The 22,669-nt window shown below is 38.8% G+C and overlaps 1 protein-coding gene across 1 annotated transcript in view; it reads right to left on the bottom strand.

Annotated features, from left to right (window-relative positions):
• Positions 1-22,669, bottom strand: part of LOC128648623 (beta-1,3-galactosyl-O-glycosyl-glycoprotein beta-1,6-N-acetylglucosaminyltransferase 4) — an 80,264-nt gene that overhangs the window by 21,217 nt on the left and 36,378 nt on the right. The window lies entirely within an intron of this gene.

The following is a 22,669-nucleotide window of genomic DNA, read 5'->3' as shown; positions in this document are numbered from 1 at the left end:
ACACACACATCCATTATCAAACACACATATAAACACTTTCATATACATATTATCACACACACATCCATTATCAAACACACATATAAACACTTTCATATACATATTGTCACACACACATCCATTATCAAACACACATATACACAATCTCACATACATATTGTCACACACACATACTCAAGCTCACACATCCATTATCAAACACACATATACACAATCTCACATACATATTGTCACACACACATACTCAAGCTCACACATCCATTATCAAACACACATATACACACTCTCACATGCATATTGTCACACACATACACATGCAAGCATGCTCATTCACATATACTTAAATATAAAACAGAAGTTATTAAGCTGCCTCAGGTGATTTGGCCACCATACATACTTGATCATAAATGAGTGTGGGATGCAGTGCACCATTTATAAAAAAAAAAGTCTGAAGAAAAAAAACAAAAAACTGTTCTTTATGTGTTTATTTGATAGACTGGCTCACACAATAAACTATACTCTGACAGGCTTCTAAAGGTGCTTAGTTTCTCATAGAAACCTGTCAGAGTATAGTTTATTGTGTAAGCCAGTCAATCAAATAAATACATAAAGAACAGTTTTTTTTCTTCAGTATAGTTTATGAAGAAAAAAAACTGTTCTTTATGTATTTTTATTTGATAGACTGACTCACACAACAAACTAGGCTTCTACCTACCTACCTGGCTCCTTATCTATAGGTCAGTATGTACTGTGTTTTCACCAACCAAATCCATACTCTTCTTGTCACTGCTCATGCTCTCCGATTGTTATTGAGTAGACTGACTGTTACTTGCTTTTAAAAATTGTATCCAAAGAGCATAAAGGAATTCTGTAGTTTCATTAAAAAAATGTACTTGTTGCAACTTGTATGGAAGTAAGTAAAGTTAACTTACACTATTAAAGTATAACCTCAGTAGCTTGTTTTTTGGCAGCAACTGAGAGCAGCCTCTTATAGCCAAATTGTGTTTTTCACTGAGGAGAGTAAGTCAGTCTAATACTGTCTAGCCCAGAAATATCAGGATCTTCTCCTCTGAACAAGGAAAATGCTTCTCTTACTGTAAATATGTTTTGGTATTTTGGTACCAAAACATGTAATGTTCAATGTGCAACAAACCGAGCTTGCAGTCTGGAAAGCTTATATGGTCTTTATACTGACACAAAGGGGCATATTTATCAAGGTCTGGTGGACCTGATCTGACACTGCGGATCAGGTCCGCCAGACCTCGCTGAATACGGCGAGCAATACGCTCGCCATATTCAGCATTGCACCAGCAGCTCACAAGAGCTGCTGGTGCAACGCCACCCCCTGCAGATTTGCGGCCAATGGACCTCCAGCAGGGGGGTGTCAATCAACCCGATCGTACTTGATCGGGTTGTATTGTGGCGATGTGTGTCCGCCTGCTCAGAGCGGACAGGTTATGGAGCAGCGGTCTTTGTGACCGCTGCTACATAACTGCTGTTTCTGGCGAGCCTGCAGGCTCGCCAGAAACACGGGGCATCAAGCTCCAATCGGAGCTTGATACATATGCCCCAAAGGGTTTATTTTATTTCCTAGTTTATTACAAGTGAGCACTGTTTACTTATTATTTTAAACAAGAATAACATAAATCCTGTTACTCTACCTTTTATAAAGGCATTAGATGTATTGCTAAAACAGAATCTCAACCAATGGTATCAATGGGGGGCTACCCCCCCCCCCATGTGCCCCCCAAGTTTGTGAAGGTCACTCAGTTTTCCCACTGCTCTCTGTAAATTATTTCCCAAGCTCTGCCTTGCCCCACCCGCAGACTGCCTGGCTCCAGGGGAATAGTTCTGGTGAGTGTATTCTTTATAGGTTTGTGCTTACTGCATACATATAGAGGAAAACATCATCTAGAGTTTATGCATCACAAGCTGCTTGCTATAGGTTAGGTACTTTAGCTGCCGCCCATCCCACATTTTGTGGACTTGTGATTTTTTTTTGCCACATCCTTAACATATTCATGTCGAGGATTCACACAATAAACCTAGGGACATTTTAAACTTGATCATAAATACCCAGAATTTTTTTTTTAAATACAATTTTCATTCTCTTAGTAATATTTGCATTGTTTTGCACGCCAGGGACAAACTACTTCAAAAGACTCTTAGGTGTTGCTTATCTCATATCACTGTTGTAGCTAATTAGGAAAATATATAAATGAGCCCCCACATATATCAAGTAATCACTGTGCAGAATGCTGGAAGGTCAAGGTTTAGAATTCCACAGAATGCACTTTTTGAGGGACGTGAAAAAATATATTTTTTACATGTAAATAACAGGAAAATCAGGCAAAATGAATAATGAAAATGTATTGCAGTTTTGTGCTGTGAATTTACTATGTTGTCTGCCGTCCTGAACAGTATTTCTACAAGGTGTTTAACCCCTTTGTGAAGGTTAAACACAAAGAGGTGCTTGTTCACTAGTCTCAAAATTACATGTCCCTTTAACTATGTGTTTAATCCCTATTAGAGGATTTTCTTTTTGCACATTCGTAGACTATGGGAAGTTGATCCTCTATTACTGGGGTCAACAACCTACGGCACGGGTGCCACATAAGGCCCAACACTGGTACATTTTAGGGCCGTCAGTGCCCGCAGACATCCCTAATAAGACAAGAACCACTTGTCACTGCTTGTCTTAATTAGCTAAAGAACGGACCACATCTGGGAATGCGCAGCCCTTCTGTCAGCATTTCAGCCACTGCGAGTATGGTAGGCAGTTTCACAGACTGCCAGCCAATGTGCCCACTGCATGTTCCCTGTCTACCCCTAACTTTGTGTCTATGAGAGGTGCACGAGTAACCTGTGTGTGAATAAAAAAATTATTAAGAAAAAAAAAAAGACCACTTTTTTCTCTTTAAAGTGAAGGTCAATTTTGACGAATTAGTGCCCGGTTATTAATAACCCTATTAAAAACAAGGGCACTTTAATTAATCAAAATTGACATTTTAAGCATTTTCTTCAAAAACTTACCTTTTAAGCCTGAGAGCCAGTACAGCGCTTCCTCCGCCCGTTGCAAGTCCTCTTCATGGGTCCAAAATGACGAATCTGGCTTCATCCAATTGTGGCGTTCCCTCAGGCCATGATCCCCGGGGGGGGGAACGATGTGATTGGAGGAAGCCGGATTCGTCATTTCTCACATAAGCAGAGGCTTGATTAATTAAAGTGCCCTTGTTTTTAATAGGATTATTAAAAACCGGGCAATTATTCGTCAAAATTTACCTTCACTTTAAGATTATATATATATATATATATATATATATATATTTATTATTTCACAAAAGTGAGTACACCCCTCAAATATTTGTAAATATTTTATTATATGTTTTCATGTGACAACACTGAAGAAATGACACTTTGCTACAATGTAAAGTAGTGAGTGTACAGCCTGTATAACAGTGTAAATTTGCTGTACCCTCAAAATAACTCAACACACAGCCATTAATTTCTAAACCGTTGGCAACAAAAGTGAGTACACCCCTGAGTGGAAATGTCCAAATTGGGCCCAATTATCCATTTTCCCTCACCGGTGTCATGTGACTCATTAGTGTTACAAGGTCTCAGGTGGGAATGGGGAGCAGGTGTGTTAAATTTGGTGTTATCGCTCTCACACTCTCTCATACTGGTCACTGGAAGTTCAACATGGCACCTCATGGCAAAGAACTCTCTGAGGATCTGAAAAAAAGAATTCTTGCTCTACATAAAGATGGCCAAGACCCTGAAACTGAGCTGCAGCATGGTGGGCAAGACCATAGAGCGGTTTCACAAAACAGGTTCCACTCAGAACAGGCCTCGCCATGGTCGACCAAAGAAGATGAGTGCACGTGCAGAGGTTGTCTTTGGGAAATAGACGTATGAGTGCTGCCAGCATTGCTGCAGAGGTTGAAGGGGTGGGGGGTCAGCCTGTCAGTGCTCAGACTATACGCCGCACACTGCATCAAATTGGTCTGCATGGCTGTCGTCCCAGAAGGAAGCCTCTTCTAAAGATGATGCACATGAAAGCCCACAAACAGTTTGCTGCAGACTAAGGACATGGATTACTGGAACCATGTCCTGTGGTCTGATGAGACCAAGATAAACGTATTTAGTTCAGATGGGGTCAAGCGTGTGTGGCGGCAACCAGGTTAGGAGTACAAAGACAAGTGTGTCTTGCGTACAGTCAAGCATGGTGGAGGGAGTGTCATGGTCTGTGCCTGCATGAGTGCTGCCAGCACTGGAGAGCTACAGTTCATTGAGGGAACCATGAATGCCAACATGAATATTTAAATGGCTGCCTCCAAACAGTGAGAGGCAGGGTATCTAGTGTTAGATAGACCCAATAAAGTATACAATTCATAACTAGAAGTTATCTCAAAGGAATTTCACTTTATTACACATCTTAGATTACCTCCATTTTTTGAAACAGTATAGTGTACATAGCAAGACATTCCCCATTTCTTCGCACCCTCCCCCCCTTGTTTACTTTTAATTTTTCTTGCATTAAGTGAGTACATATTTAGGTTTAAACTGTTATTTAACAGCAGAGTATAAATACTCGATTACTCACATTTAAGGTTACATATAATGTACCAACTAAATGCTAAAATTATAAAGTCTGTACAAGATCACATATACAGTACTGGTAAGGAATAGGTTAATGTTATCCACTCTGAACATGTGTAATGGTTTTAACCAATGAAATGCACTTTTGTCTTTTAAAAGAACAGCACAGGTGCACTCTGTCAGCTATGATTACGGTAACTGACCGAAACATGTCAGCTTGAGTACACTGTGCTCATAGTTGTTAGATATGAATGGACCCCTCCTGGGCTTTTATCTACGGAATACAATAAACTTAATTTTTTTAACTTCTAAACTGACCCTGGATTTACTTTCTGTTTTTTGAATATATATATATATATATAATTTTTCACTATATCGAAATATTTTATATTGAATAATATATATAAAAATATTTGGCTCATAATTTATATTATGTGTTTGTTGTGTATTATTGTTTTACTGCTATATTATTATTAGTATCTTAAAGTATTAGCTATTTAGGTGGATGTGGCCCTTCATGCATTCACAGACGTTGCATCCGGCCCTTATGTGGATAAAAGGTTGCAGACTCCTGCTCTATTATTTTCTATCTTGATTGCCATTTGTGTGTCATATTTTTTACAACTATAAGATATATTTGATGTTTTTTTGTTATATAAAATATCTGTAATGAATTTATTTTCCTTGTTTGTCTGTGGGTTTTGTGGGAATACTCTCTCTTCTTTCCTTTTTTTTGTTTCCAATTAGTGGAAGCTTTTCAATAATACTATTTAGTAGTTTCCAAAGTTCAACTATGTAACATGCTATTTAAGGGAAATGACTTGGAAAGCAAGAAGTTCTGCAAACACTGAATCTACTGTTTTGAATCCTAAGTAAAACTGTGGAGAGGATTAACCCAAATGAATTCATTTTGAGTCACTATCAGAGTTTGCATTTTTATTCACTTTTGATAACAATATTCTATAAAATAACAATCGGCTAGATTACGAGTTTTGCGGTATGAGTGAAAAAGCAGCGTTAAGGTATTACGAGTCTTGCAGGTTTAGCCAATAGAATACAAGCTCAATCCTATTTGCTGATTGGATCAGCCAATAGGATTTGAAGCTCAATCCTATTGGCTGATTGCAACAGCAAATAGGATTTTTTCACCTTTAGTTCCGATTGGCTGATAGAATTCTATCAGCCAATCGGAATTCAAGGGACGCCATCATGGATGACGTCATTTAAAGGAGAATTCATTGTTCAAGAAGACGTCGATTGAAGAGGATGCTCCGCGCCGGATGTCTTGAAGATGGACCCGCTCCGCGCCGGATGGATGAAGATAGAAGATGCCGTCTGGATGAAGACTTCTGCAGGCTTCGCTGAGGATGGATGTCGGGTCTTCAAAAACTGTAAATGGATCTTCGGGGGTTAGTGTTAGAGCTCTTTTTTAAGGGTTTATTGGGTGGGTTTTATTTTTAGATTGGGGTTTTGGGTGGAAAAAGAGCTAAATGCCCTTTTAAGGGCAATGCCCATCCAAATGCTCTTTTCAGGGCAATGGGGCGCTTAGGTTTTTTAGTTAGGATTTTATTTGGGGGGCTGGTTGAGTGGGTGGTGGGTTTTACTGTTGGGGGGTGTTTGTATTTTTTTTTACAAGTAAAAGAGCTGATTTCTTTGGGGCAATGCCCTGCAAAAGGCCCTTTTAAGGGCTATTGGTAGTTTAGGCTAGGGTTTTTTTTATTTTGGGGGGGCTTTTTTATTTTGATAGGGCTATTAGATTAGGTGTAATTAGTTTAAATATCTGATCATTTATTTTTATTTTTTTGTGTAATTTAGTGTTTTTTGTTGTAATTTAGTCAATTGTATTTAATTTATGTAATTTATTTAATTTTATTGTAATGTTAGGTGTTAGTGTAAGACAGGTTAGGTTTTATTTTACAGGTAAATTTGCATTTATTTTAGCTAGGTAGTAACTATTCTACCTAGTTAAAATAAATACAAACTTGCCTGTGAAATAAAAATAAAACCTAAGCTAGATACAATGTAACTATTAGTTATATTGTAGCTAGCTTAGGGTTTATTTTACAGGTAAGTATTTAGTATTAAATAGGAATTATTTTGTTATTATAATAGTAGGTTTTATTTAGATTTATTTTAATTACATTAACGTTAGTGGGTGTTAGGGTTAGGGTTAGACTTAGGGTTAGTTCTAGGGGGTAATAAATTTAGTATAGTGGCGGCAGATTAGGGGTTAAAAAGTGTAGGTAGGTTGCGGTGACATTGGGGGCGGGAGATTAGGGGTTAATAACATTATGTAGGTGTCTGCGATGTTGGGGGCAGCAGATTAGGGGTTAATAAGTATAATGTAGGTGTCGGCGATGTCGGGGCAGCAGAATAGGGGTTAATAAGTATAATGAAGGTGTCTGTGATGTTGGGGCGGCAGATTAGGGGTTAATAAGTGTAAGATTAGGGGTGTTTAGAGTCGGGGTTCATGTTAGGGTGTTAGGTGTAAACATAAATTTAGTTTCCCAATAGGAATCAATGGGGCTGCGTTACAGAGCTTTACGCTCCTTTATTGCAGGTGTTAGACTTTTTTTCAGCCGGCTCTCCCCACTGATGTATATGGGGAAATTATGCACGAGCACGTAAAACCAGCTTACCGCAGCTCATTGCAGCGCTGGTATTGGAGTGCGGTATGGAGCTCAATTTTGCTCTACACTCACTTCTTGCCTGCTAACGCCGGGTTTTTGTAAACCTGTAATACCAGAGCTGTAGGTAAGTGAGTGGTGACAATAACTTGCAAGTTAATACCGAGCAGCTCTTACCGCAAAACTCGTAATCTAGCCGAATGTAAGCAAAGTCATTTTATTCAATTATATTAAAGGGCAGTAAATTTGCAAACTAATGTTAAATAATTCTGCACATAGTGCGGAATTATATAACATTAGCTTAGTGGCAGATTTATACATTAAAGGGACATAATACCCAAATGTTTAAACACATGAAAGTGATGCAGTATAGCTGTAAAAAGCTGACTAGAAAATATCACCGGAACATCTCTATGTAAGATATTTTACCTCAAAAGTTTCTCAGTAGCCACATCCTATTGTAAAGGACTTCTAAGCAGCAAATTAGTATGCCTATCCCGAGACAGCGGAAGGATCTTATTTCCCTATTCAGCTTAAGGAAGTTTACAATGAAATCTCATGAGATCACAGTTAAAGAGTTCACAACCTCAGCACTGTTGATGCTGATTGGCTGCTGTTCATTTCTTCATTTTTTTTTACCTGCAGCTGAGCAGCAGCTGAGTATAACTTTTTACACAGAACTTACTCTGCTCAGCTGAGGAAGTTGAGGTAAAATATCTTCCTTTTTTAATACTCAGGTGATATTTTCCTGTTAGCTTTTTACACTTATACTGCATCAGTTTCAAGTGATTTAGCATATGAGTATTATGTCCCTTTAAAGGATTGCAGAGAATTTTTATTTAAAAGTAAATTTTTCCAGAACGCCGTTCCTTGCTCTACTGAGCGGGTCTGGTTTTTCATCAGCGCATCGCGGCAACACTGTCTAGTCACAGCATGCCTGGTCGCGCCATTACACTGAATGTAGCTCGCTCCCGCTACTAGACCAGAGGGATATGATTCAGCATAATCTATAATCAAATTTACTCAGTTATTTTGATATCCTTTGATGAAAAGCATTTCTAAATAGGTTCAGAGGCAGCAATGCATCAATGCTGGAAGCCAGCTGGTAATTGGTGGCTATGCATATATATCTATTTTCATTGGCTCACCAGATGATTTCAGCTAGCTCCCAGCTGTGCATTGCTGCTCTGGAGAGGATTTTGTATATTTACACCTTTAGCTGGTGTTAAAGGGACAGAAAACACCTTGTACAATACATTTCCGTTTTTCTGCTATAGGATAACATATCAGCCAAGTCTGCCTTATTTGGAGGGACCAATCTGAGCTTAAGTCTACAGACAACAAGGCTAACTCCAGCCATAAATTAATATACAGTGCCTTGTTTTGCAGTTATCCGATAAAGCCAATTATGGAAAGATATGTAGCAGGTTTCGCCTTGAGAAGTCAGCAGGGTGCATTTGAAGTCATGAGAATTAGGAATTGCAAAAAAACTAAATAATTTATATAACAATCTCAAGGTTTTTACTCTCCCTTTACACATATAGTTATATGCAAGCAACAGTGCAGCAATAAAATTACCTGACACATTTCTCTGTGTTTATCATCACTGGCAGCCATAAAGTCACACCAGGTGTTTTTAGCTAGCTCCCAGTAGTGCATTGCTGCTTTAAAGCTGGCTTTAGCTATGGATTTGCAGATTAAACATATAGTTATATACAAGTAATAGTGCAACATACTAGAGCATTTTATTTTGGCACTTTTATGTTCCTACTAATGCAAAAATGACATGCTCCAGTTTGTTTTTTATTACTGATCCTAGCTAACACTCGGCTAGATTACAAGTGTTGCGGTACGGCATACCGCTAAAAAAATTGGCCATTGCGCGTGGAACGGCCAGTAACACATATTATGAATTGGGGCAATATAGCTATACCGCAAGCATTTTAGCCTGTAACGCAACGTCCATTCCGCACTCAAAAAAATGACGTTTGAGTGTGGGATTTTCCATAGCGCCATATTACAGTTTGTGTGGTCTGGCTAAAATGCTTGCGTTACAGCCTATACCGACACAATCCATTTTGCCATCTGAGAGAAGTAGTTATGGATTTTGTGTAACAAAAATGTTTTACAAAACTCATAACTAAAATGTTACAAAGTACACTAACACCCATAAACTACCTATTAACCCCTAAATCGCCACCCTCCCGCATCGCAAACACTATATTAAACTTATTAACCTCTAATCTGCCGCCCACCCACATTGCGACTATTAAATAAACCTATTAACCCCTAAACCACCAGCCACCCACATCACCAACACTATAATAAAGTATTAACCCCTAAACCTCAAGCGCCCCACATCTTAACTAACTTAACTTAACCCCTAAACCGCCAGCCCCCCACATCGTAACTTCTAAACTAAACCTATTAACCCCTAAACCGCCGAGCCCCTACATCGCAAAAAGCTAAATTAAACTATTAACCCCTAAACCTAACACCCCCTAACTTTAAATTAAAATTACAATATAACTATATTTACATTAATAAAAACTTACCTGTAAAATAATAAAACTAAAAAACTATAAATTAACATAACATTACTATTGTAATAAAATAAACTACCAATTAAAAAAACCTAAAATTAAAAAAAACCCTAACCCTACGAAAAAATAAAAAAAATCTAAGATTTCAAAAGTAATAAGCACTAAAATTACAAAAAAATAACAAAATTATCAAAAATAAAAACAATTACACCGATTCTAATAGCCATATAAAAATAAAAAGCCCCCAAAATAAAAATGCCCCCTAATCTACAATAAACTACCAATAGCCATTAAAAGGGCCTTTTGTAGGGCATTGCCCTAAGTTAAACAGCTCTTTTACCTAGAAAAAAAAAGTCCCCCCAACAGTAAAACCCACCACACAACCAACCCCCCTAAAAAGCACCTAAGCTACTCATTGCCCCTAAAGGGGCATTCAGCTCTTTTATCCTGCCCAAAGCCCTAAATCTTAAAAAAAACAAAAAACTAACACTAACCCCAGAATATCTACTCATGGTTGCTGAAGTCTGGACATCCATCTCCATCCAGGCGTCGAGAAGTCTTCCTCTAGGCGGCGACATCTTCATCTATCGTAGGGGTGTCTTCTATCTTCATCCTGGCAGCGCGGAGCGGAGCTATCCTGGACGGCGATGACATCCTGCACAAAGTGTCCTCTTCATACAGTCACCACTGTACACTGAAGTTCAATGCAAGGTACCCGTTTTAAAATGGCGTACCTTGCATTTCTATTGGCTGATTTGATTCTTCAAATTAGCCAATAGGATGAGAGCTACTGAAATCCGATTGGCTGATTTTGGATGAAGACTTCTCGTCGCCTAGATGGAGATGGATGTCCAGACTTCAGGAACCTTGAGTAGATATTCTGGGGTTATTGTTAGTTCTTGTTTTTTTGGGTGTTTTTTATTTTAAGATTAGGGCTTTGGGCAGGTTAAAAGAGCTGAATGCCATTTTAAGGGCAGTAAAATTGTTAAATGCCCTTTAAGGGCAATACCCATACAAATGCCCCTTTAGGGGCAATGGGTAGCTTAGTTTTTTTTTTTAAATCAGGTTTTTTTTATTTTGGAGGGTTCGTTGGGTGGTGGGTTTTACTGTTGGGGGGACTTTGTATTTTTTTTTCTAGGTAAAAGAGCTGTTTAACTTAGGGCAATGCCCTACAAAATGTCCTTTTAACCCTTTGAGTGCTAAGCACTTTCCCACCTGTTTTTTTTAATTTTTGAAAAAACAATTTTTTTATTTTTTACAGACCCACAAGACTTAGGCGATTACCTTTCCAACAGGGGGTCTGTAGCTGCTTAGATGCCTGAGATACAGGCTTCTAAACAGCATGCCCCCTCCTTCTATACTTAACATTGTTAAGTATAAATAAAGTTGCACGGTGACGTCACCGCGCATCACGTGAAGCCCTGGCGATGCCTGTCACTCTACAGGCACGATCGCCGGGGTAGGAGCGGTTAGGAGCCCCCAGATCTCCCTCAAGGTGGGAGAGTGCTCATGACGGCTCTGAGCCGTCATTAGCACTAGAGTGAGAAACTCTATGACTGCTCAGAGCCGTCATTAGCACTCAAAGGGTTAAGGGCTATTGGTAGTTTATTGTAGGTTAGGGGGTGTTTTTTATTTTTTTAGGGCTATTAGATTAGGCGTAATTGTTTTGTTTTTTTATAATTTCGTTTATTATGTTTTGTAATCTTAGAGTTTATTTTTTTGTAATTTTAGTGTTTATTATTTCTTGTAATCTTAGATCTTTTTAAATTTTTTCGTAGGATTCGTTTTTTTGTTTATTTGTAATTTAGGTTTTTTTAATTGGTAGTTTTTTAAAATTTTTATTAGAATAGTAATGAAGGTTAATTTATAGTTTAAACTTATTTTTTTTATTTCACAGGTAAGTTTTTATTTATTTATTTGAAAATCTTTTTATTGAATCCTTCAAATCAGTACATGAATAGTAACATCCATTACATTACAGTGTAATTCAAGAAACTATCTTAGTCCATGTTACAAAATTGCATCTAGTCACAATATGGCTTATATCTCATAAACACTTAGATTTTTTCATATTAAACACTTACTAGCCATATAGGTCGTATCAAAGGAAGGCTTCTATTATAAACTGATGAACTATTATTAAAGGAGAAAAAAAAAACAAGAAGAACATTTTTCCATTTTTGAAGAAGAAAGAAGGAAGAAAGAGAGAAGAAGTGAAGAGAGATGTGGATGAAGCACCCGTGAAGATCATACCTAACATGTCCGCCTTCCTGTCCTATCTCGGCCTCTAACGCCCTCCTCGCTTGCATTCTCGTAGAGTCCTCCCACATTATCCATTCTTCCCATATTTTAAGAAATTCCTGTCTTTTATCTAATAGTGATGAGGCTATGGACTCCATTTGATGATAATATCTAATTTTGTTTATTATAATATCATAATGGGGTACAGTGGTTTTCCAGAATTTCGCAATCACTGTTCTAACCGCAGTACATATTATACCCACTAGTTTTAATGAATGTCTGTTGAGGCCTTCGATAGGGGAATGTAGAAGAGCCTGTTCGATGGACAACGTTATATGTCTATCAAAAATCTTACTAAGTAGCTCGGAGGTAGACTCCCAAATTCTCTTACTATCTTGGCACTCCCACCACATATGAACGTAGGTACCTTCTAATTGGCATCCTCGGTAACAGTGTGCTGGGCCTACTGTGTTGGTATCTAGTTTGTGGTATTTAAATCTACTTGGAAAGTTGTACCACCTATATGTTGTTTTAATGAAGTTTTCTTTTAGATTTGCACTTATTGAGCAAGCCAAGCCCTTTTGAATCATGATGGCCCATTCTCCCGAGTCTCTAGTAAGGGCAATCTCATTTTCCCATTTCTTGATAAAGTATAGCTTCTCCGACTTTTGTTTGGTAAATAAAAATTTGTATAGGCTAGAAATTGTGCCCCTATTTCTAGATATGGAGCCACATATTTTCTCAAATAGCGTGGGGCTGTTTGAGGTTCTCTGCTTGCGGACTACATCTATTCTAGTTTTTAGTTGAAGGTAATGAAACCAGGCATGTGGTGTGGGGGGCAAGATATCGCTATATTGTTGGAATGTGATGGTCTCAGAATTTCGCAGGGTATCAGCTATCCTATATAGACTTTTATTGGCCCATATCCCATGAACTTGATTGCTACGACTATCAGGGAATGTCCATAGTGGTGTAAGGGGAGACCCCAATGGAATTAGTTTATATTGTTTTTGTAGATTATCCCAGGTACTCAGAGTGTGTGCTAATGAAATGTATTTCGTCCACAAGCCTGGTCTGTCTTTTTTAATGGTCCAGAAGATCTGATATATTGGATTAAGTTCTAACATATTACTTTCTAGATGAACCCATGCTAATTGACTAAGAGAGTTATGCATGAGCGCCATCTGAGCTAGTCTAGCCGCATTAAAATAGTGTATGAGGTCAGGGACTCCCAATCCCCCCTCTGATTTGGGTTTCACAAGAGTACTTCTATTTATTCTTGCTTTTTTATTGGCCCATATGAATTCAAAGATGTTTCTTTGGACCTTTTTAAGGTCACTGGGAGGAACATCAATAGGCAGTGATCTAAACAAGTACAACAGTTTTGGAAGTATCACCATCTTGCTAACCACCATTCTACCATAGAATGAAATTTTATAAGTGCTCCAGGTTTTCATTTCATTGCGTAAATATTTATATAGTGGGGGATAGTTAAGTTTATATAGCTCTTTCAGGTTGTATGGTATTAATACCCCAAGGTACTTAATTGCTTGGGTGGCCCACTTAAAGTTAAAATTAATTTCTAACAACTTTTTGGTATGGCTGGGGAGATGGACCTCTATCGCCTCACATTTATCATTATTGACTTTATAGCCCGATAGGATGCTAAACTGTGATAGAAGTTCATATAAGATTGGTAAAGACAGTAGAGGTTTGCTAATCGTGAGTATGTCATCAGCGAATAATGAGAGTTTGTGTTCTGTTTGACCAACTGTTATACCCGAGATGTCCCTTTGATTCCTAATGCTAGTAGCTAGGGGCTCGATGTATATAGCGAATAAGAGGGGCGACAATGGACACCCCTGCCGGGTTCCATTATGGATGAGAATTCTTTTGGATTGGTATCCTGCAACTCTAAGGTAAGCTGAGGGAGAACTATAGATGGCTTGTATTGCTTTCATAAAGGAGCCTGATATCCCAAACTGTGACAAAGTTTCAAACATATAATCCCAATGGATTCGGTCGAATGCCTTCTCTGCGTCCAAGGATAGAAACAGAGAAGGCACCCTTTCCTTAGAGGCAAAGTCTATCAAATCAATAATCCTACGCACATTGTCAGGAGCCTCTCTCCCAGTAATAAATCCCACTTGATCATTAGAAATGAGTGTAGACATATGTGCGTTTAGTCTAGTGGCCATTATTTTAGTTAGCAGCTTAAGATCTAAGTTTATAAGAGATATTGGCCTATAATTCTTACAGTGGAACCTATCTTTACCCGGCTTAGGGACTACACATATTCGGGCCATTAATAGTTCAGTAGGGATTTTTCCTCCCTCCATTATGTAGTTGAATGATTCCACCAGGTGGGGAACTAATTCAACCGAGAATCTTTTATAGAAACTACCCGAATACCCATCGGGTCCAGGTGCCTTATTACTTTTAAGTTGTTTAATTGCTATGATAATCTCCTGAGCCGTAATTGGGGCATTTAACTGGTCTTGCGTAGCTTGCTCTAGCTTAGGGAGGTTACAGTCTATTAAAAACTTCCGTATTTTACTTATTCTGGATTCCGACTGGTGCCTCGTCAGACCATATAGGGACTGATAGAATTCTGCAAATGAATTAGCAATTTTCGGGGGGTCGCTAGTAGTGGAGCCTGCAGCATTTTGAATCTGGGGTATAGAAGCGGATCTAGTAATATTTCTTATCTTTCTGGCTAACATTCGGTCGGGCTTATTGGCGTAAATAAAATATTGTGCGTCAATAATCCTTAGAGAGGCCAACGCCTCTTCGGCAAGTAACTTATCTAGTTCTCTTTTTGTTGTTGTTATTAGTCTGGCTAGATTGGATCCCCTGGATTCCACAAATAGTCTATTGAGGTGTTCAATCTCTAGCTTTATTTCCTCTATCTGCTGTTTCTTTTGTTTGTTAAGGTTTGCCTTTTCTTGAATTAAGAAACCCCTTAGGAAAGCTTTAAACGCTCCCCATATAAATAAGGGATTGGGGGTTGAGTTTTTATTGTCCGACCAAAAATGACGAATTTGTTGAGTTAGTTTTTGGCATATTATCTCATCTCTTAACAGAGATGTGTCTAAGGACCAGGATCTATCTCTAGATGGGTCAAAGAATCCTCTCATCGATATCTCCACTATAGAATGATCAGACCAACTGGTTTGTGTGATATTGGCATGCGTTGTGAGTGGGCAAAGGATCTGGCTAGCAAAAAGATAATCAATTCTAGAGAAAGAGTTATGTGCTGCAGAGTAATATGTATAATTTTTAACTCCCCTGTTATGGATTCTCCAAACATCTAATAAGTTATGGTCCAATATAAAGTCGCTTAAAATTTGTTTAGGTGGGGTGTTAGCGGGGGGGGGATCTGTCTATTTTGTCATTAAGTGTCAAATTAAAGTCGCCTCCTAAAATGATTTTATATCTTTTCCAGGAAGTCAATATCTTGCTAATCTTGGCCAAAAAATGACCCTGATTTTCATTTGGAGCATAAATGTTCACTAGTACAATCGAGTTACCATGTATTTTCCCCCTAAGTATTATAAATCTACCCTCAGAGTCTCTAATTACTTCCTCCTCTTGGAAGTTCAGAGAAGCATGTAAAATAATAGAAACTCCTCTCTTTTTTTTATGACCAAAAGCATGATACTGGGTCGGAAAGGCCGAATCCCAATATTTCGGGAATTGAGTAGAAGTAAAGTGGGTCTCCTGTAGCATTATGACCTGTTTACTTTTGTACTCTGCAATAGCTTTCTTTCGTTTAATATGTGAGTGGAGCCCCCTCACATTATGTGTAATAATTTTAAACTTCATGTTAAGTACCTTTTGTTAAGCGAATAAACCTCATAACGGCCCTTTGCCAACCCCACACCATACCATAACTGTAGTCGTAGTACTGACGGATCATCTTCCGCTCCCCAAAATCAACTTCCAATTTTACCTCTAGTAGAGTTCCACGGGTGCTCAGGAAAGAAAAGAGAAAAGTCAGAAAGAGAGAAACATAAACCACATACATATTAACAAATAACAACAGTAGTATCGGTATGAGATACCTAATAATCCTATATATTGAAATTAATGACTACAAGGTGTATAAATGATGCAATAAACAAAGGTGATGCATTGAATAAGAACACAGAGCCGAATATTATTATTAAACCAGGATCAGAATTTCAGGATCCTCTCCTACTCGGCTAACAATAGTTATGAGAACACAAAAATGATCAACCCTGGATCCTCAGATCTCAAACATAACAAAAAAATTTTTTAGGGAGATGCCCAGCTAAATGATTAGAGTTCTTGTATGAGAAGTTTCTTCAGCTAGCAGACTCACTTTGGGACTGCTGAGCCCATTCTGTTCCTGGGGGTGTTCTAAGTCTATCTCGAGAATCAGTGACTCTAGAAGTTTTGCTCCCCATCTGGTGTGTTTGTTTCTTAGGCAGTCTAGGTGGTAATGGCGTAGGGGAATCCCCCCCTGTCAATTGTAAACGCCTAATTAGTTCTGTACCTTCCTCAATAGTTGTACAGGAGTATGTAGTTTTGTTGTAGAGAAAGACAAGTCTAAAAGGAAATGACCAGCGGTATCTGATCTGTGCTTTCATGAGGGCCATGGTAACTGGTTTGAGTTCTCTTCTTTTTCGTAGAGTTATAGGGGAAAGGTCAGCAAAAAATTGGAGCTTATGACCTTCAAATTCAAAGTCTGGTTTCATTCTGGTTACTTGTAGGAGTTGTTCCTTAGTTGTGTAATAGTGAAACTTAAGGATGACATCCCTAGGCACTTTTGGTGTTTTTGGCTTGTTGAGGGCTCTGTGTATTCTGTCGATCAGGAAAAAGTTTTCTTCTACTTCCGGTAATAATTGTCTCAAAATTTGGGTGAGGGTAACAGTAAGTTTATCGTAGGTTTCAGGGAGGTTTCTTAATCTAACGTTAGATCTCCTAGACCTATTTTCTAAGTCCTCGAGTTGTGACTCTAGTTGCTCTATTTTATCAGTTTGACTTTGCAAAGAGCTCTGAATATTTGGAATTTCTTCGATGATTTCCCCCACTTTATCCTCCAGATCCGAGGTTCTTTGGCTTATTTCTTTGATGTCAGCCCTTATGTCCTGTATTGCCGCCTTCAGTTCTATTTTGAAAACTTCCTTTATCTGTTGGACTAAATTATTAGTCTGAGGTTGTGTTTGATCCTCTGCATTGCTGTCCAGCATGGTGTCTGAAACCTCTCCTTCTGGAGTAGCTGATTTATCCTGGAGCATGGCTTTCTTTTTTGCTTGTGCTTTGGATAGACAGTCTTTAACTGATTGAGTTTTACCTTTCATTATCTGAAGAGGGAAGTATATTAAATAGTAAACTCTGCTAGATGTATAACCTCAGAAAGACCACCTTCAAGCATTAATTAGATGAGATTCAAAGAAACATAGAGTCACCCCTGTGTGACAGAGCTTATAAAACACCTTGTAGTCCATTAGTTAGAGCCTATGGGTACATTTTCTTTATCATCATGTTTGCTCTTCAACCCACAGACTCACGATTGCTTTAGTGTAAGAAAGTAGGGCATTCAGCAAGTAGATATCCACTAGTGTCTCAGATCCTGTAGTATTTCACCAAGGGTCCAAGAGAGGAATCACAACTCATTTCCTCACAATGGAACAAAGAGGCTGAATACCCCTTATGAAGAAGCCTTTATTTCATTACCCCCCAGATATGTGCCAGGTTAAGTGCACAACATAGCTAGTCCGGCGGAAGACACTCTCTGGGTTCCAATCTGCATATACTTTTAAAGGCCCTGATGATATGACAAGGGCTTGATGGGCACTCTTTTATGCAAACCCTGCCAGCAAAACAGGGACCACACTGGTTTTTAATAAGGATGGGTGTGTTAGGGCCCAGAAAATATATTGCCTAAGTCCTCTCCTTCTGGGGAAAGTGTCACCTTTGGACGAGACCGGGCAGGGAACGTGGATATGACCCACTGAGAGGACCTCAGTGGGAAATGGAGAAGGAGAGGTACTTATTAGGTGCTACTTCACACAGGGCCGCTGCTATTGCATAGAGTATGGAAGTCAATAAGGCAAAGGCCTCTGTCAGCCCCCTTAATTCCTACTGTAAGGATTGTATGTCATGTGTTGTTAAGCGGAGCTGTATGACTGGTGTGGTTTATCATACCCAGCTAGTCGTAGCCGATGTGGGAGCTCACTGCTATCCTTAATCTTAGAAGGGTAGATGTGGAGAGGGACTGTGTGCATTTAGATACACTTTAAAGCAATGAGGGAGATGTTACTTGTGTGAAAATAGTACAACAGGCTGTGAATTGCAGAAACTCTTGCTTGGTGAGGAGCAGTATAGACTATTTTATCTGTCTTTTTATGTGACGATTCTGCCACAGAGTGGCTTCTTTAGTTGCCTGCTGCTTCTTATAAAAAGGATTTGAAATAGTTTTATTTTAGCTGCTAACACTGTCCTCAGTTAGTCTAGAAGTCGCTAACTAGTTTCATAAGCAGCGTTGTCTGAATTGGAGGAGTCGGATCCCCTCCAGCTGCAGATTCTGCGTGTTCCTAGGAGGCTCAGTTATATGGGTCTTTTCTTTTTTTTTTTTTTTTCCCGCTTTTACCACCCTCCTAATGTTATTATATTGAACAGTCTAAGGGGAATCAGAGAAAGGCTTCTTACCCCTGTTCACATGTTCCTGCGGTTAGTTTGGGTAGTCGCTAGAGTTCCTCCTGCAGCCAGCTGGGTCCGGTGGTATTAGGGGCCGTAATAGGCCGCAGCAAAAATGGCGGAGTTTCGCGCCACAACAGGGCCGACCCGACTTCGGAGCAAGATGCCTTCCCTATCCCGCTAGGAGTGCCTGCCAGAGAAACCTTCGTGTGCCGGTCACAGGTAATGTCTCGGATTAGGGGTATGTGTTAGAGAAGGCTGCTCTGCTAGGTTCCGTGAAGCTGCAATCCTAAGATCTGGGCTGAGAATGATGTCGCTGTCCCCCGCCTTCCTGCAATCACCACTGTAGTTCTCCGGAGCGGAGCCCCGACCCTCCGGAGTGGTGTCCGCAGTCAGCCGATAGAGGTAAGTTGATCCCGTAGAAAGCTGGATTATACCACTGTTCTTCTCTTCCGTTTATCTGTAGCCTGTTATGAGGCGGCTATCCGGAGCCTCCTGCTCCGTTGCAAGTCTCCAGTGTCTCGGAACTGCCTCTTTCACAGCTCTGTTCCTATCCTTAATGCCCCAAAAATAGATGCGGGGCTATCAGCCAGTAGGAATTGTATATTTGGGGGCAGAAAACTTTAAATAATAACAGTATTATGGGCTAAAGTCAGGGAGCTCTCAACAAACACAGCTTCCCAGATCAAGAGCTAGCCCCGCCTCCAAGTTTTTATTTATTTAAAGATAGTTATATTGGAATTTTAATTTAAAGTTAGGGGGGTGTTATGTTTAGGGGTTAATAGTTTAATTTAGTGTTTGCGATGTGGGGGGGCGACGTTTTAGGGATTAATAGGTTTAGTTTATTAGTTACGATTTGGGGAGCTGGTGGTTTAAGGGTTAATAGTTTATTTTAGGTTAGGGGGTGTTTTTAAAAATTGTTTTAGGGCTATTAGATTAGGTGTAATTGTTTTAATTTTTTTATAATTTCGTTTATTATGTTTTGTAATTTTAGAGTTTTTTATTTTTCGTAATTTTAGTGTTTATTATTTTTTGTAATCTTAGATTTTTTTAATTTTTTTTGTAGGATTAGTTTTTTTTTTATTTTTAATTTAGGTTTTTTTAATTGGTATTTTTTAAAAAATTTTATTAGAATAGTAATGAAGGTTAATTTATAGTTTAAACTTTGTTTTTTTATTTCACAGGTAAGTTTTTATTTATTTAAAGATAGTTTTTTTGGAATTTTAATTTAAAGTTAGGGGGGTATTATGTTTAGGGGTTAATAGTTTAATTTAGTGTTTTGCAATGTGGGGGGCCGACGTTTTAGGGATTAATAAGTTTAGTTTATTAGTTACGATTTGGGGGGCTGGTGGTTTAAGGGTTAATATGTTTACATAGTGTCGACGATGACGGGGAGCGGCGGATTAGGGGTTAATAACTTTATTTAGCATTGGGGAGCAGCGGATTAGGGATAAATAATTTTATTTACTGTCAGCAATGTCAGTGGTGCAGATTAGGGGTGTAAGGTTTAAACGTAATTTTCTTTTCCCCATAGACATCAATGGGGTTGCGTTACAGCGATCGTTATTCTGCGATCACAGGTGTTTTTTTCTAACACTCTCTCCCCATTGATGTCTATGGGGGAAAGCGTGCACAGGTACGTAAACTCAGCCCTTGGTTTTTGTGCAGTATGGAGCTTAACGCACCATAACACACAGCACAAGGAGGATTTTCAGTAACTTGTAATAGCAGCGCTATGGAGAGTGCAATAACGCAAATTTTTGGGAGTTATTTTCGCACCCTGTTAAGCGCAAAACTCGTAATCTAGATGACTGAGTTTAACCATGCAATTCAGTTACCAAGCAAGAAACAGATGGCCATTGGCTTCTTGATGTGACTGCCACTTCTGATTGGCTCACCAACAGTTTCCTGCTTGAGAACTATATTTCCCCTACGAGGGGGTTAACAAATAATGTACAAATTACATTCACTAACACTTAAGAGCATGTCATTTTTGCATATGAATGTCTATAGTATGCACACATGGATTTACAATAACAATTTAAGGTATAACAAAATAAATAAATTGCATATAACACACAACAACAGAAATTACAAAATCTGCACCCAAATATAGAGATGTCTAAATGTTTGTGTTTTATTAATAATTTATGATAATAACAGCCTGTTTTGAAGAACTTCCTCTGTCTTTCTAAGTATTATTCACTAGTCTTACTGGCATATAGAGTAATGAATGTGGTAATACATTCAGGCCAGACAACTTTTCTAAGTATTATTCCATGCATTATTAACAGCTAGCGGAATGCATCTTTTAGATTATTCTTGAAGAGTACACAACTGTCTGATGCTTAGTGCTAGCATGCTCTGAGATCTATGGCAATCATTGAGAATGTTTTAAACTTTGAGATTACTCTGGCTGTGCGGCGCCCAAGGTTGAAGTAGGACATTCCTGATATGAATACAAGTGACAAATAAATGTAAAACAAGGGAAGATATGCATATTAAGGCAAACCAGGTGAATAAATAGCTTTGAAGAGAGAAGAATATGAAGTTTATAGATTCTTTGGAGATCAGGTGATTTGATCAGACAAGTGGTTGTAGAAGGCAAGAGAAAGGTAACTATTCAGAAGTGAAGATGATGGGCTTGACTTATCAAATGTCTACAGCAAATTGTGTCCGCTGGACGTCACTGCAGGAGGACAGCATACGCCGTCTGAATTTATCATTGCACAAACATTTCACCAAAAAAAACAAAACTTTATTTTTTAGTATAAAAGCCAAGATATTGATCTAGACACATTTTGGTGTATTTCATGCAACCATTTTGCCGCCAAATGCAATCATATAAAAACTTCTCTTTTGGGTTTCTCACTGAAATTATTTACATACTGCTTGCGCAGTCATAACACAAATGATTTTAAAAACTTCTCTGGGATCCCTTTTGTTAAAAAAAAAAACAGACATGCATCGCTTTGCCATTGGTATTTGGTAATTAGAAGGCCGCTAATTGCAGCTGCACACCACACTTCTAAAATGGTTGAAAGTGAATAGCTGGCAAGGGAAATATTATTGTAGTACTCTCCACCTGTCACCTCCCATCTCCCTCCCAAAGCTTCCCCCCCACCACATTGCTTACCACCATCTTAGGTACTGGCCCTCCCACCTCCCTGATCCCTCCCAAACAACTCTCTAACCCACCCCCTTCCAATGGTCACCACCATCTTAAGTACTGGCAGCTGTCTGCCAATTCCCAGTTTGCATCAATTACTTTTTTTATTTTATTTATTTATTAATAAAGCTCAAACGCCACAAAAGAAGAAAAGTAGGTTATATAAATGATGAAAGTACATTTCAAAGTTTCTTTACTATACACAATTAAAAAACAAAACATTTTGTGAATAAATTAGTTGAGCAAATCTAGGCAAGGGAGCCTTTTCAAAATGGCCTCCCTTGCATTCCTATTGGCTGGTTTGATTTTTGAAATGATTATTTTTATTATCATTTATTTGTATAGTGCCGCCAAATTCTGCAGCGCTGAAATTCAAATCAGCCAATAGGATGAGAGCTACTGAAATCCTATTGGCTGTTCAAATCAGCCAATAGGATGAGAGCTACTGAAATTCTATTAGCTATTCAAATCAGCCAATAGAATTTCAGTAGCTCTCATCCTGTTGGCTGATTTGAATTGCAAAAATCAAATCAGTCAATAGGAATGCAAGGCTCCCTTGCATTAAAGATTCAGTATACAGCAACAACCGTATGAGGAGGATGCTCCACGCCGGATGTCTTGAAGGATGGACCAGCTCCGTGCCACCGGGATGAATATAGAAGACGCTGCCTGGAAGAAGATAGTAGATGCCACCTGGATGAAGATAGAAGACGCCACCTGGATGAATGAAGACCTCGCCGCCTGGATGTCTGGACTTCAAAAACTGTAAGTGGATCGGCGGGGGTTAGTGATAGGTTTTTTTAAACTTTTTTGGGTTGTTT

This window comes from Bombina bombina, chromosome 2 (assembly GCF_027579735.1).
Source record: "Bombina bombina isolate aBomBom1 chromosome 2, aBomBom1.pri, whole genome shotgun sequence".
In the NCBI taxonomy this organism is placed as follows: domain Eukaryota; kingdom Metazoa; phylum Chordata; class Amphibia; order Anura; family Bombinatoridae; genus Bombina; species Bombina bombina.
The sequence above is the reverse complement of the archived record's forward strand: the minus strand, read 5'-3'. Positions and strand labels throughout refer to the sequence as shown.